Source organism: Medicago sativa, chromosome 6 (assembly GCF_051527215.1).
Source record: "Medicago sativa cultivar Bolivia chromosome 6, Bolivia_mono, whole genome shotgun sequence".
Taxonomy (NCBI): Eukaryota; Viridiplantae; Streptophyta; class Magnoliopsida; order Fabales; family Fabaceae; genus Medicago; species Medicago sativa.
Genome location: NC_140754.1, coordinates 11,725,858 through 11,742,453, shown reverse-complemented (window position 1 = coordinate 11,742,453; position 16,596 = coordinate 11,725,858). Strand labels below are relative to the sequence as shown.

At 34.2% G+C, this 16,596-nt stretch overlaps 1 long non-coding RNA gene across 1 annotated transcript; it reads right to left on the bottom strand.

Annotated features, from left to right (window-relative positions):
- Positions 1 to 2,143: 2,143 nt before the first annotated feature.
- On the bottom strand, positions 2,144 to 2,420 carry LOC146912840 (uncharacterized). The gene is made up of 2 exons (XR_015016528.1): positions 2,386 to 2,420; positions 2,144 to 2,278 (listed from the first exon to the last, which is right to left on the bottom strand). It is a non-coding gene; the product is annotated as an uncharacterized LOC146912840 (long non-coding RNA).
- Between the last annotated feature and the right edge of the window lie 14,176 nt (positions 2,421 to 16,596).

Here is a 16,596-nt window from a genome sequence, read left to right as displayed (position 1 = left end):
CTTTATTTCCTATTATTTTCCATTTTACCTTTTTTATTTTTAGTTTAATTACTTCTATTAGTTTTTTTTATTTTTTAATGAGTCCAAAAATCCAAAGTGTCCGGGGTCCATTTTTCTTTCTTTTCTTTCCCATGCCACAATCATAGGCAATCACCAAAGTCGTCCTATTTTCTTTCCATTTCAAGCCAAAACGCGTTCCATTCCATAAATTACCATCAAAAAAAATTAAACCACTTTTCCTGTAACACCCATACTAGACGTATCTAGAAAGTCTAACATGTGTATTAGTTTAGTACTGGATACATTAATTATTTACAACAATAAAAACTTCGAATGAATATAAAAGACAACAAGGGCGTTCGTACGATGATAATAGAACTTAACTTTACTAAAATATGTCAAATGCATCTTTAAACATCCAAGCCATGCTCCAACTGGTACGAACGAACACTTGCTGAAACATCCATCCGGCTACTAGCTTGCTAAACCATCCTGATATCTGAAACAAATAAGGATTGGGATGAGACATAATGTCTTAGTGAGTTCCACCTAATCCTAGGCTATAGGCAACCTCAAGGGAAACCTACGGTCACCACGTGTCTACTTTACAACCTGACGGTTGATTATACGTGTGTGGGGACTTGCATGCTTAGACGGTAGTGCATACTAAAGCCGTCATAATTCATCCTACTTGTTATAGGCTTACTATCATAATATGTGTCATGGCGGTCAAGGGAACCTAAGACCACTATGCCAAGATACGATAACGTATCGAGGTCTTCATATAACATGTTCATGACACAATCCTAAGCCGGACGATTAGGGAAACCTAAGTATGTCATCGGCATCACATTATTTACTTGTCCTAGTCATAACTTGCATTTAACATAACATACATGAGTTCATTCGTAAACATAATCATATCATACATAATCATATCTAAGTTCATTATTCATTATGTTAGCGTTGAACAAACATTCTTATCTTGATTCATTTTACGGAAAGTCCCGGGTGCAGTAACCCCGAGTACAATCCCATCATGACCGATGTACGTACATCGGACTCCCTCAGTGTCGTGCGATCCCCTTACGGAGCTTTCCCCGTTCCCATCATGAGAACCCCTTGAATCCATACCTTCATGGATTACAAGAGACACGAACACCTACATTCTTACTTACTCAGTGACATGCGGGTCCCTTACGGCTTGAATCGTTCTCATAATGAGAACCCCTTGTATCCCCCTGATGTGGATATCAAGAGACATGTCACCTACACTTATTAGGTCATAGTCTTGCCGTGCATAAGTTCATTTATTTAGGTTATACCTAATCATGCTTAAAGCTTACCTCGGAACCTTGATCGATCCGATTTACGGTAAGTGTTCATACTTGTTCCTTCATATCGTGGTGTAAAGATAACTATCTTGTCTACGACTTATGCATTAATATATCTATCTTAATCATGTGCGAAGATAACATACTTCGCTCCTAATCATTCTAGTTCTCGACTACTATGTCGAGGCTCTAGTCCCATTTCCGTACTTGAAATATAACTTGCTACCCGGTCGTGAAACAAATATTTCCCTCGTATGTCATGCTTCTCTATACAATATAAATACTTGCTTTACTATTGGATAAAAACATGTATAAAGCTATGCCTTGGGGTCATGACTTGAGGGGTTTAATACTGTAAAAGACTGCACGTAGAAAAACTAGATCGAACGGCGGTGAAAGGGCCTGTAGCGGGCGAACAGGGTGCTGCCACCCTGTTACTCGCCACTGCGAGTTCACCTACTCGCCACTGCGAGTTACCTAACTCGCCACTGCGAGTTCGCGGCGAGTAAACACCCCTTTCGGTGTTGCTTGCTTGCCATGGCGAGTAATTACTCGCCGTTGCGAGTTATGACAGTCCAGAAGTGCAAAAACGATGTTTTTGACCCAAAATCCTCAAATCAAAATATCCTAAGGCATATCATGACTCTATGGATCATTTAGAACCTGCAAAATAGTCTTGTAGCAAGTATTTCCATGTATTGAAAGCATGACATTAAAAGGAATAACAATTTCTATGTATAAGCCCTAAACATATATGCTTCCTTGCAAGCATAATCACACAATCCCAAAAGGGTAGGAAGCTAACTAAGGAACTCACCTAAACCAAGCTGTACAAAATTCCTAAGCCTCCAAGCATCACCTCCACTTCATACTTCAAAACCCTAGCTTTTAATCCACATGCTTTCTTCTTATTTTCTTGTAATCCAAGACAACATGATCCTTGCCTAATCATGAAGTAACCTTACTTGAATCAATCAATGAAACCATAACATAAACAAAACCTAACTCATGAAATTCTTTCCTTAAAAGAAGTATTAAAATCATATCATACCAAAGTTCATGTTGTTTCCTTGATCTTGCCTAGACCATAACATGTACAACTCAAGCTTCCAACACAACCTTCTATCAAAGCCAACATCAAACCCTAGTTTCATGGAGGAGAGGAGAAATAAAGAAATCAAACCAATAACACACTTCCTTAAACTTAAAGGATCATAAAAGATCATAGAGTGAAATCTTACCATGAGAACATGAAGTTTCATGAAGGTTGTTGAAAAGGAGAAGAAGAAGTGAAATCTCCCAAAGTTTCTAGTTGTTCTTGAAAGAGGAAGAGAAGAAAACCATGATGTATAATCCATCACCAACTTATTAATCCATGGGAAGAAGATTTGATGATTTGGTGAGGTGAGGAGAAGGAGGGAGATCGATGGAGAAGAGAGGAAAGGAAGAGAAAGTCTTTGCCACAAATAGAGAGAGAAAGAATGAATGAAAAATGGAATAATTTGGGCCAATCCAAAATAAATATCTTCTTTGGACGCGCAATTACCAAATTGCCCCTGCCTTAAGCGTGTTAAATTCGACACTGATACTTTATCCATATTTTGCAAACATAGCGTAATAAATATTATCCATACTTATTTTCCTTAAATTTAATCCTCTGGCACGATTGACTGGTAATATTCCGATACTGACAGGCGGGATATTACATTCTACCCCCCTTAAAAGAATTTCGTCCTCGAAATTCGAAAACCATCTACCAATCCCTAATATTAAACTCGTCTTCTTCAGTTTTCAGTTAAACAAAGTCGTTCATACTCACTCCAACAAGTTCAAAGCATACCTTCCTCATCGAAACGTGTAATTCATCCTCTTTCTTAACCCACACAACGAACATAACCTCTTTATCAAATCACAAAATTATCTTAGAACATCATGATTGACTCTTACCTTGCTTCTTATGGATTAATTGTTTTAATTCCACACCTTAACTGCTTAGCTTAACCATCAAATAAGTAATTTATAATTAACTGAAACACTCTGACTTTACCTTGTAGTGCTTCTGTGCATCTAATTCATATTATCTTGCATACATCTTATCTTACATACATAATCTTTCTTATCGCTCTTGGCGACTTATTCTTCTTACTTATGTTACTTACCTTGATGGTTCCGCACATTTCTTTCAAACTCTTCAGAAACCATGGGTAGCTCGTCTATCTTGGCATGGAGAAATGAAATTAATTACTTCGATTCTCTTGACTTTCAAATGACCAAATCTATGGTTTGCCCTCCTAGCAAAATCCATTTGCACTTGCAATTGAATACTCTTAGCAAAGATCCGTGCATCCCGTATGATATTAATATCACACCAACATTGTTAACTCCTCTTAATACTTTATCTCCATAAAACTGGCATACTTCCAAATACCGCTTCTTGTTAGTCAATAACGATACCCATCTAGTACTTTACTTCAAGAAATTTCTAAACTCTGATACTTAGGTCCTTGGAACGAACATTTACTTGGATAAAGAAAATCTCATTTTGAAACTGAATTCGCAATGATACCTCAGAACCACAGGACGGGTCTTTGCATTTATTAAAAAGGTTTTACCACCCGCCACCAACTTGTCTATATCAAGTTGGTCCTGAAGTCGGTACGTCTTAAGTGAGATTGCTCACTTATCTCGCACCTCATTGGTTTCATCAATGTTTAATATTATACTTTTAAAACAATTTCGTTTCCAAGTTCCTTAATACCAATCTTAACTTTAAGAAAATTTCAATCATATATTGTCACTATTCTAGCAAGTATCGTTATCATTTAACAAGTTTGGTATAGGAGGGTATGTACTTCATCGTGTAATTCTCATGAACCTTATTCCATCATCATAACTTATGCTCTTCTACATATTCAACAACAACAATTAGACAACCCGAATACTTCCTCGGTGACAACTCTAGTCTTCCTTGTCTTACTTAAGTAAAGATACACTTCTTATCCTTTTACCTTAATCGTCACTGACCACATAAACATCAATATTTACTCGCTACATCGAGAATTCCTTGTTGGTCTCATAGCACTTCTTATTAAACTTACATTACTTTCCCAACATTCTTTGTAAAGATTCTTACAACCAAAGTTCCATAGTCACCGTTCACAACTTTACCAATTAATTTCCGTAGCGCTACTCTGATTCCCACCGGTTGGCTTAAATTAATTCTCTAACCCGTTAGAGCAATTGAGACTTCAATTCATGCTTACCACTTGAATACTTACTTCTTGAACTATTCTCAAGATCTTCCATGTTGCAACCAACATCACAACCTTACACTTGTCTTGTAAATTCAAACTCATGTTATTTTATCTTATGCTCATAATACTCGACTTGGGGTAAACCTTATGTTCTTGCTGGTTACATATATCATACATATCACACTTGTACTTAATTCTAAGTAAACTCGAATTCCCATGACAATCTCATCTTGCACTTTAACATATCCTTCTTAAACATTTAACCTTTGCATTCTCGCTTACTACATTTTGCTTAATCATACCAATGCTTGGTCATTAATTTTTCTTTTAAAGAAAAGCTTCGTAAACTAACGCATGGGTCATTGACGTTGAAAATTTTCTACTATATAAATTGAGTTTAGGCCCCGGCCGTTGCTCTAAAATCATAGAACGAGTTGATAACACATACGTGCCATCAAACCTAGACTCTAATTAGTCTAGTCCGCTCTACGAGTGTCGTAGCAACCCGGTTCCTAGAAAATCTCGTAAATTTTCAAAATATCAACCTCAATTACCCGTACGTGTAAATCTTTTTAGAATCCTTTAAACTTTATAGTTCAACTTCATAATGAGCCTTAACAAGCCAATTAAGCAAAACATAGGTTCGAGATTTACGTCATAATTCCACATAACTTTGCACCGCTTAACTTCTTACTTCATACCTCTTGCATAAACATCTGTGACCTTCCTTCTAGATACCAGAACTTCTATACTCTTGATCTTGACTCGTTCTTGACTCTTAACACATTAATTTCCAAAGTTACCTTAAACCGTATCGATTTCATTGATGATTTCCCATGTCTTTTCCTTGGAAATCTTAGGATATGATATGCATTCGTTACTTGATATCATAAAAGATTTTTTTTTCGTCACATAAAAGATCATGGTGAAGACATCTCCCCAATAGTCATTGCAAACCATAGGAACGAAAGGGAAGATTTTATAAAAACAGAAAGTTTCGTCCCAGGCTTGCTATCGGTGAGCTTCTTCAACTCTACTTTTCAGAAAACATTTATTGCATAAAATTCTCAAGTATACAATGCACATCATTCATTCCTATCATCATAGAATATTCTATAACATATGCATGGCAACATCCACCATTTTCGATACAATTCTTGGCACGTCGAAAATCAATGCCTTACTCCTGATAACATAAAACTTCATCTTGAATCCTTATCTTCATCCACTACGAATAACTTACCTCGTTACATTTCCACTTACGCAACTTTCCGAGCATACATGTCCTTAACTTCCTTCACATCTTGCTATTCCTGAGAGCCTGCTGACTCCGTCAACATATGTCGACCTCTTACTACCTTGTAACCTTGTTTGGACATTCTAGAATATCATAAACCCGTTCCAACAACAACTCTTACCGAATCTTTCGGTCATGTTTAGATATATATATATATCCAACTTCTTCACTTACGGGTACATGAAGTATCACTATCATCTTACCCGACATTGTCGTAACGTTCCTTCTTAACATGCCTTACATTCCCGGAGGATTCACACTTCTACTTGATTAGTTCACCGGCCACCTTTTGGCACGATCAAACTACTTCATCACATACTTCGTTCCTCCTGGGTCCTATTCAGCTCTCAGGCATCCATTCTACTCGTTGAATGTTAAATTGAGTTGATCAGGCTCAACTAACAACAACAACTAGAACTTTTACCCGGAACCCAATGGTCCCACTACCTTAGTTGTAACATTAATGACCCAAGGCACGGTCTGAATCGACCTGCTCTGATACCAAATGTAACACCCATACTAGACGTATCTAGAAAGTCTAACATGTGTATTAGTTTAGTACTGGATACATTAATTATTTACAACAATAAAAACTTCGAATGAATATAAAAGACAACAAGGGCGTTCGTACGATGATAATAGAACTTAACTTTACTAAAATATGTCAAATGCATCTTTAAACATCCAAGCCATGCTCCAACTGGTACGAACGAACACTTGCTGAAACATCCATCCGGCTACTAGCTTGCTAAACCATCCTGATATCTGAAACAAATAAGGATTGGGATGAGACATAATGTCTCAGTGAGTTCCACCTAATCCTAGGCTATAGGCAACCTCAAGGGAAACCTACGGTCACCACGTGTCTACTTTACAACCTGACGGTTGATTATACGTGTGTGGGGACTTGCATGCTTAGACGGTAGTGCATACTAAAGCCGTCATAATTCATCCTACTTGTTATAGGCTTACTATCATAATATGTGTCATGGCGGTCAAGGGAACCTAAGACCACTATGCCAAGATACGATAACGTATCGAGGTCTTCATATAACATGTTCATGACACAATCCTAAGCCGGACGATTAGGGAAACCTAAGTATGTCATCGGCATCACATTATTTACTTGTCCTAGTCATAACTTGCATTTAACATAACATACATGAGTTCATTCGTAAACATAATCATATCATACATAATCGTATCTAAGTTCATTATTCATTATGTTAGCGTTGAACAAACATTCTTATCTTGATTCATTTTACGGAAAGTCCCGGGTGGAGTAACCCCGAGTACAATCCCATCATGACCGATGTACGTACATCGGACTCCCTCAGTGTCGTGCGATCCCCTTACGGAGCTTTCCCCGTTCCCATCATGAGAACCCCTTGAATCCATACCTTCATGGATTACAAGAGACACGAACACCTACATTCTTACTTACTCAGTGACATGCGGGTCCCTTACGGCTTGAATCGTTCTCATAATGAGAACCCCTTGTATCCCCCTGATGTGGATATCAAGAGACATGTCACCTACACTTATTAGGTCATAGTCTTGCCGTGCATAAGTTCATTTATTTAGGTTATACCTAATCATGCTTAAAGCTTACCTCGGAACCTTGATCGATCCGATTTACGGTAAGTGTTCATACTTGTTCCTTCATATCGTGGTGTAAAGATAACTATCTTATCTACGACTTATGCATTAATATATCTATCTTAATCATGTGCGAAGATAACATACTTCGCTCCTAATCATTCTAGTTCTCGACTACTATGTCGAGGCTCTAGTCCCATTTCCGTACTTGAAATATAACTTGCTACCCGGTCGTGAAACAAATATTTCCCTCGTATGTCATGCTTCTCTATACAATATAAATACTTGCTTTACTATTGGATAAAAACATGTATAAAGCTATGCCTTGGGGTCATGACTTGAGGGGTTTAATACTGTAAAAGACTGCACGTAGAAAAACTAGATCGAACGGCGGTGAAAGGGCCTATAGCGGGCGAACAGGGTGCTGCCACCCTGTTACTCGCCACTGCGAGTTCACCTACTCGCCACTGCGAGTTACCTAACTCGCCACTGCGAGTTCGCGGCGAGTAAACACCCCTTTCGGTGTTGCTTGCTTGCCATGGCGAGTAATTACTCGCCGTTGCGAGTTATGACAGTCCAGAAGTGCAAAAACGATGTTTTTGACCCAAAATCCTCAAATCAAAATATCCTAAGGCATATCATGACTCTATGGATCATTTAGAACCTGCAAAATAGTCTTGTAGCAAGTATTTCCATGTATTGAAAGCATGACATTAAAAGGAATAACAATTTCTATGTATAAGCCCTAAACATATATGCTTCCTTGCAAGCATAATCACACAATCCCAAAAGGGTAGGAAGCTAACTAAGGAACTCACCTAAACCAAGCTGTACAAAATTCCTAAGCCTCCAAGCATCACCTCCACTTCATACTTCAAAACCCTAGCTTTTAATCCACATGCTTTCTTCTTATTTTCTTGTAATCCAAGACAACATGATCCTTGCCTAATCATGAAGTAACCTTACTTGAATCAATCAATGAAACCATAACATAAACAAAACCTAACTCATGAAATTCTTTCCTTAAAAGAAGTATTAAAATCATCTCATACCAAAGTTCATGTTGTTTCCTTGATCTTGCCTAGACCATGACATGTACAACTCAAGCTTCCAACACAACCTTCTATCAAAGCCAACATCAAACCCTAGTTTCATGGAGGAGAGGAGAAATAAAGAAATCAAACCAATAACACACTTCCTTAAACTTAAAGGATCATAAAAGATCATAGAGTGAAATCTTACCATGAGAACATGAAGTTTCATGAAGGTTGTTGAAAAGGAGAAGAAGAAGTGAAATCTCCCAAAGTTTCTAGTTGTTCTTGAAAGAGGAAGAGAAGAAAACCATGATGTATAATCCATCACCAACTTATTAATCCATGGGAAGAAGATTTGATGATTTGGTGAGGTGAGGAGAAGGAGGGAGATCGATGGAGAAGAGAGGAAAGGAAGAGAAAGTCTTTGCCACAAATAGAGAGAGAAAGAATGAATGAAAAATGGAATAATTTGGGCCAATCCAAAATAAATATCTTCTTTGGACGCGCAATTACCAAATTGCCCCTGCCTTAAGCGTGTTAAATTCGACACTGATACTTTATCCATATTTTGCAAACATAGCGTAATAAATATTATCCATACTTATTTTCCTTAAATTTAATCCTCTGGCACGATTGACTGGTAATATTCCGATACTGACAGGCGGGATATTACATTTCCATTCTTATCAACCTCCTCACCTATAAATAGAGTCCTCATTCCACACTTCAAAACACACCAAAAGTTCTCTTGAGTTGTCAAAGAACATTTCTCTCTTCTCCCTCATTTAGCTTGTGTTGACGAGCTATTCTTCTCTTCTCCCTCTTTTTTCTGTCTCTTTGGAATAAGTCTCTTCGGAATTTTGTCCCTCCGGTAATTTTTGTCCCTTTCTTTTATTTTATTGCATTTTATTTCTTTTTAGCATTTTATTTTATTTCTATTTAGCATTTTAATTATTGTCATTTATTTTCCAGCTATTAGAATGTATTTAGGTCCAATGTAAATATAAATGAGAAAAGTGTGTGTGTGTGTGTGTGTGTGTGTGTGTGTGTGTGTGTGTGTGTGTGTGTCTTTTATTTCTTTACCGCTTTATATGTATCAAAAAAATACAAAAAAAGATTAGGGATTTTGTGGTGACCCAACGTCACTACAAAAATCCACGCGCTTTTATTTTTATTGCTCCGTTAGTATAATTTTCATTTATTATTCCAAAACAACAAAAACATTCAAATAACAAAAATCACAAAAATATTTTCATAATAAACCTTGATTTTCAATCAAGTGATCGTTCCTTTTATTTTCTTTCTTAATCAAATATCAAATCAACTTTAATCATACTTTGAGTCATTTTTCAATATAAAAAATACAAACCAATTCTCATTTGCCACTTGGCTTTTTACTTTAAAACCTTTTCAAAACTAATAAAAAACACAAAACAAATCAAACGTCAATTTCTACCTCGAACTACGTGATTTTGATCCTTCACAGGTACGTAGGGAAAGGACACTCGTCCTCTCAAATCAATAAAATGTAGATAATTAGGTCTCCCTTTTTAAATCATTTCAAAATTCCATTTTAAAAAAAAAAAAAGCAAGCAAGTTTATAGCACAAAAAGTTAAATAAAATCAAGAGGTTCTCGTAGAGTACTACGAATATTTAGGGTGCTAATACCTTCCCTAAATATAACCCGAACCCTAAATCTTTTCAATATGGGGTATTTTTGAACTTTCTTTCCCCTTTCCTTAAAAAATTAAAATGTTCAGTCGTGAAATAAAAAGTGAGTCAAACGCTAATCAAGTAGCCTTGATCTCCGAAAAATGACGCGACAATAGGGTTTAAGGATCTTACCTTTAATGTGGCAATGCTTGGCAAACAAGGGTGGAAGTTTCAAACAGATGTTGATAGTCTTGTAACTAAATTGTTTAAAGCTCGTTATTTTCATAACAACTATTTTTTAGGGTCAAGGTTGGGAAGTAACCCAGGTTATGTGTGGACAAGTATTTTTAGTGAAAAATGGTTGTGAAAAGAGGTGCAAGATGGCATATAGGTACATGTGATAACATTCTTCTGATTCGTGCACCATGGCTTCAAAATGGATTGTCCTTTGCAGATAACAATCCCATCTTTGCACCATTTTCTTATTTAAAGGTGAAGGACATTATTGAGTAACATCACAAGGTATGGAATGCTCTTCTAATCTATAATCTATATAATCTGTTTGATCATAATACGGCTCGGCTGATTCTATATACACTATTACAACCTTTGGTTGCTAAAGATAAATTAATTTGGAAAGCAGAATCGAATGGTATGTACTCGGTGTATAGTGCCTATAGAAATTTTGTTACAGAAATTACAGATAATTCTCATTTACATGTACCAAGTCGATGGCAGCTAATATGGAAGTTAAAGGTTCCTCCCAAGATCAAGAATCTTCTTTGGCGTGTATGTCGGGGCTGTTTTCCCACTAGAGCACGCATACGTAGTAGACGTATGCATTGCCCCATTGATTCAGGGCTGGCCCTAGGGCAAAGGCCGGGAGTGCGACGGCCTAGGGCCCATGTCGATAGGGGGCCCAATTTTTTTTATGGTGGGGTGTATATAGAAATATTTGGTTTTTGGGGGGTATACATAGCAAAATTCTCTAAATAGGCCCAAAACATTGATATGATGAAAGGATGCGCTGAAATCTGTTATTGTTTTTTGCCCTTTTGACGCAAATTCCTATTTTTACCCCATGTAGCACACAATTTCTATATACACCCTCCGATCAAAAAAGTTGGTTGTTCTTAATAATATGCTCAAAAATTTATTATCGAAGAAATTGGTGATATTATTTTGGGCCCCTTGTTCATAATTATGTGGCCCACTAATATTAAAAATATTGATATTTATTATCCAAGAAATTGGGATAATTTAAAAATAAAAATAAAAACAAAATCTATTTTAAGTTGAAAATGGGCTACTATAGAAATTAATCTTAATCTTGTCTTTCAAATATTTCAAAAAAATAAATTATATCAATATAGTAATGTCAACTTTCTTGAATTGATTGAAATGATTGCAGAATTGAATTTGATAATGCAAGATCATACGAAACACATTCATCTTTTTTGTTTTGTTGTTCTTTTTATCAATGGCTGCATTTGACATATGATGTTTTGGGCTGCTAAAATTTCAGTATACTTCGCATGTGCTATTGTTCTCTACTTCAATGGTATTTTATTCTGTTTTGGAGTCTATAGAGTATTTGATTTATTTTCATATGTTGTCTGAAAAAACTTTTATTTTGTAGTAAAAAGCAAAATAAAAAAACAAAATGAAGAGCTAATAAAAACACAACAATGAGCTAAAACAAATTATGATGTATTATGTAAGGGGCCTTTTTCTCATATTATGCCTAAGACCCGTAAAATTCTAGAAACGACCCTGCATTGATTGTGTGCTTTGTGGTAGCCATTATGAAGATAATATCCATGTTTTGTTAGAATGTCCTAGTGCTATGCATATTTTGTGAGGTTAACCTTTGGGACAAGATTAACGGAGCTCTTAGGCAAAATTACAATATGGATGTGGTGATATTTAATATGTTATCTAGACTTAGTCCAGCTCAATGTACTCTCTTTGCTACCGTGATGTGGAGCATATAGAAAAGAAGGAACTTAAAGTTATGGCAGCAGAAAACTGAGAGAAACGCTGAAGTGTTGACTAGGGCAACAACACTTCTTGAAGACTGGAAGACAGCTCAAATTATTAGAAACGCCGTTTGTAATACTTCAGCCACAAATCACCAGGAACCAAGCCAGTAAGAAGTGATCTGGTGGGAAAAACCAGCGAGACATAGGTACAAATGTAATATAGATGCCTCCTTTTCCTCCTCTCTTAACTGGGTCGGTCTGGGAATGTATATCCGGGATAATACAAGTGACTTTGTGCGTGTAAGAATTGATTGATTTTCTCCTCTATGTGATGTCGCAATAGGGGAAGCAGTTGGCTTACACACGACATTGCAATGGGTTTCAGACCTCCAATTTGATAATGTAGACTTTGTTTTAGATTCACAGCAGGTCGTGGATTCTTTTCATACAGGGGTAGATGATAATAGTGAGCTTGGTAGTATTATTACTGCCTATAACAGTTGTTTCAGGATAGGTTTCAAAGCTCTCATGTCGAGTTTAATAAGAGGCAAGCTAATGAGGTCTCTCACGAATTAGCGAGGGTAGACCCATATAATCCTAACTCCAATATTTATGATGTATCGTCATGTATTTGACATCTTTTAACTTTATTTGGTGGTGGTCGGGATTCGAACCCCGGACCTTGCATATATTATGCATTATCCTTACCAATTGAGATAAGCTCACGGAGACTGACATCTTTTAACTAATGAAATGCATTGAGTTGCTTCTTTTAAAAAAATATATAAGGTTGCTTATTAGTTACTCTTGCTGAACATACTTTAAGTCAACTAAAAACGAAGTTAATTGAAATTATATTATTTTAATTGAATCTTTAAATAGTATATTAATCATTATCATACAAACGTTTTTAAATAGTACTACCTCCGTTCCTTTTTAATTGTCATTTTTTAACATTTTACATAAACCAAGACAATCAATAAAAGTTACTACTTTTGATACAATTGTTTTTACTTTTACTATAATGACCTTATTAATTTAATATTTCATTTCATATGTTTCTCTCTCCGCAATAAATATCTAAGGGTAATATTGGTAAAACAACATTTAATGTTGCATAGAACTTTGAAAGTGACAGTTAAATAGGAACAAAATTTTTCTCTAAAAGTGACAATTAAAAAGGAACGTAGGAGTATTAATCGTTATCATACAAACCTACTCCAATAATTAATGGGTCATGTTAACTAGTGTCCCCGGGCACTAGTTAAGCAACTAAAAGTGGAAAGTAAAAACAAAGTCAACAATAAAAGCAACACTTTTTCAAGTTTCAAAAAGTAAAATACACAATTTTCGAGAAGATATTTCCTTATATAATTGTTTAACTAGTGCCCCGGAGGCACTGGTTAACATTTCTCATAATTAATTAATGGATGAAGTAGTAATTTATAAACCCAATGCTGGAGGTATAATTTAAAAAAGGGTTAATAGGCATTTACCCCTGTAATATAGGTGACTTTTGGTTTTGCCCCCTGTAAAAAAAAAATTTAGATTATGTCCTCGTAAAATGAAGATTCTTCAGGTTTGCCTCCTGACCCCAATGACGGAGCAGAATCTCCAATGTGGCACGCTGCGTCACCTTTTTCTGATGACGTGGCGCGCTGACTATATAATTATTTTTATTTTCTATTTTTTTATTGGGGTACACGTGGCATTTTTTATTTTTTTTTAAAAAATATTAAAAAAATCTGGAAAAATGAAAAATAAAAAAAAATTGAAAAATATCTGAAAATTAATAAAAAAATTGAAAAAAATTCTGGAAAAATGAAAAATTAATAAAAATATTAAAAAATTCTAGAAAATTGAAAAATTAATAAAAATGAAAAAAATTGAAAAAATACGGAAAAAATTTCAAAATTCTGGAAAAATTAATAAAAATAAAAATTGATTAAAAAATAAAATAATATAATAAAATGGAAAATAATGAAAAATTCTGAAAAAAATAAAAAAGATTAAAAATTCTGAAAAAATAAAATTTCACAATTTTCTGAAAAAAATTAAAATTCTGGAAAAATGAAATTTTCGAAATTTTATTGAAAAAATTTAATTAAATTTTTCGACGTTTGAATAAAAATTCTAATTAAAATTTTAATGAAAAATAAAAATTCTGGAAAATATTTAAAAAAATTTCTAAATTTTCTAAAAAAATTAAAAAGATTAATCATTTTTAAAAAAAATGAAATTTTTATTAGTGTTTCTCGAAATTTCAAAATTTTCATTAGTATATAAGTCGAGCTTAGGTTTTTTAGTGTATTTATTTCCAAAAAAAAATTTCCTGGAATTTTTATGTATTTATAAACCGAGAATAAGGGAAAAAATATGTGTATTTATAAACCGAGCTTAGGTTTTTTATGTATTTTTTGAATTTTCGAAATTTTCATTACTAGTTTTTCCGGGAATTTTTGTGTATTTATAAACCGGGAACTTTTGTGTATTTATAAACCGAGAATAAGGGAAAAAATACACTGAAAAAACCTAATCTCGACAAATATACTAATCAAAATTTCGAAAAATACTAATGAAAATTTCAAAAATTTCATTTTTTTTAAAAATGATTAATCTTTTTAATTTTTTTCGAAAATTTTGAATTTTTTTAGAATTTTTTCTAGAATATTTTTTATTTTCCAGAATTTTTTCATTATTTTTCATTTTATATGATTATTTTATTTTTTAATCATTTTTTAATTTTTCCAAAATTTTTAAAAATTTTCCGTATTTTTATAGATTTTTTTTATTTTTATTAATTTTTCCGTATGTTTTCCATTTTAATTAATTTTACAATTTTCCAGAATTTTTTAATATTTTTTTCAATTTTTTATTAATTTTTCATTTTTCCAGAATTTTTTAATATTTTCAGAATTTTTTTTCAATTTTTTTAAATTTTTTTAAAAAAATCAAAAATGCCACGTGTACCCCAATAAAAAAATAAAAATAATTATACAGTCAGCGCGACACGTCATCAGAAAAAGGTGACGCAGCGTGCCACGTAGGAGATTCTGCTGACTCATTGGGGTCAGGGGCAAACCTGAAGAATCTTCATTTTACGAGGACAGAATCTAAAAAAAAAAAAATTACAGGGGTCAAAACCAAAAGTCGTCTATATTACAGGGGGTAAAGACCTATTAACCCTTTAAAAAACGTGCCGTTTAGTTTGAGAGGAATCTAGGAATAATTTATAAACCCAATGCTGGAGGTATAATTTAAAAAAGGTGTCGTTTAGTTTGAGAGGAATCTAGGAAATTTCTAAGCAATTTCCCCGTCGTTTAGATTGGGAAGGGGAAATTTTTATTAGTAATTAATTAATTTGATGCTAATGACCAGATATGGATCCCCGCAATGTTTGCTCTTTTTTTTTTTTTTTTTTACAAAAACAAAACGATATTCATTCATTCAAATTGATATAGTACATCAGATACAAACATAGCTAAAAACGTAAAGGATGAATCTACGAACAAACTCACAACATCCAAGTTAATAGCATACAACGACAAAATGCCTACAAATAATATGATAAAATCTAAGTCACTGAAATGCTCATGCTTCCGGATCTGCAACGTTGACGCCCAAATCATTGATTGAATTTGTAATTAACTGATGTCGATCTTTCAATAGGAACTAAACGAACACCGCGACAAGACGCGAATTCAAACACCGCACAAGACGACTAACAACACTACGTCGCAATTAGACGACGAAATCACAGAAATACAAAGGGAAAAACTTGATATATGTGAAAACCACTTATTTAGATTGAAAGAAAAGAGGAAAAAAGATGTAGAGGGGTGATTATAGGTCAAAAAATGACCTAAAATCACCCCTCTTCGATGGATGAAGGAGAAAGAAAGTTTAGAGAGAAATTAGAGTTTGAATTGTTATCAATCTCATCGTTGACCCAAAAATGGTGAGATGAGTAAAATTGAGATTAAAATTGGTGACAATTGAGAGACATAAGAGAAAAAAATTTAGAGTATCTATTTTCGCTAATGACCGGATTACTACAATCTCTTGAGAGATTTGAACTTTGTATAAAGTTATGTAATTTTTTTTTTGGCAAAATACCTCTTTGTTATTTTTAATTTGATAAAAATATTAGGGTAGTCTTTTAAATTTTTTAAGTTTCCCTCTTCAAAAATTTTTTAAGTTTTAAATAGGTTCGTCAAGTTTTTCTAAGATTAAAGTAGGTCCTTAAGTTTTTTATGTTTTAAATAGATCATTTATACTGTTAATTTAATGTACCTATTTGCAAGTTTTTTAACTTTTTAAGTTTCAAATAGGTCCTTAAAAGTAATAAGGATTTATTGAAAACTTAAAAAATTTAAAGGACTAATCCGATATTTTTGTCAAACTTAAAGGACAAAAAAGGTTGTCAAACTTAAAAAGACAAA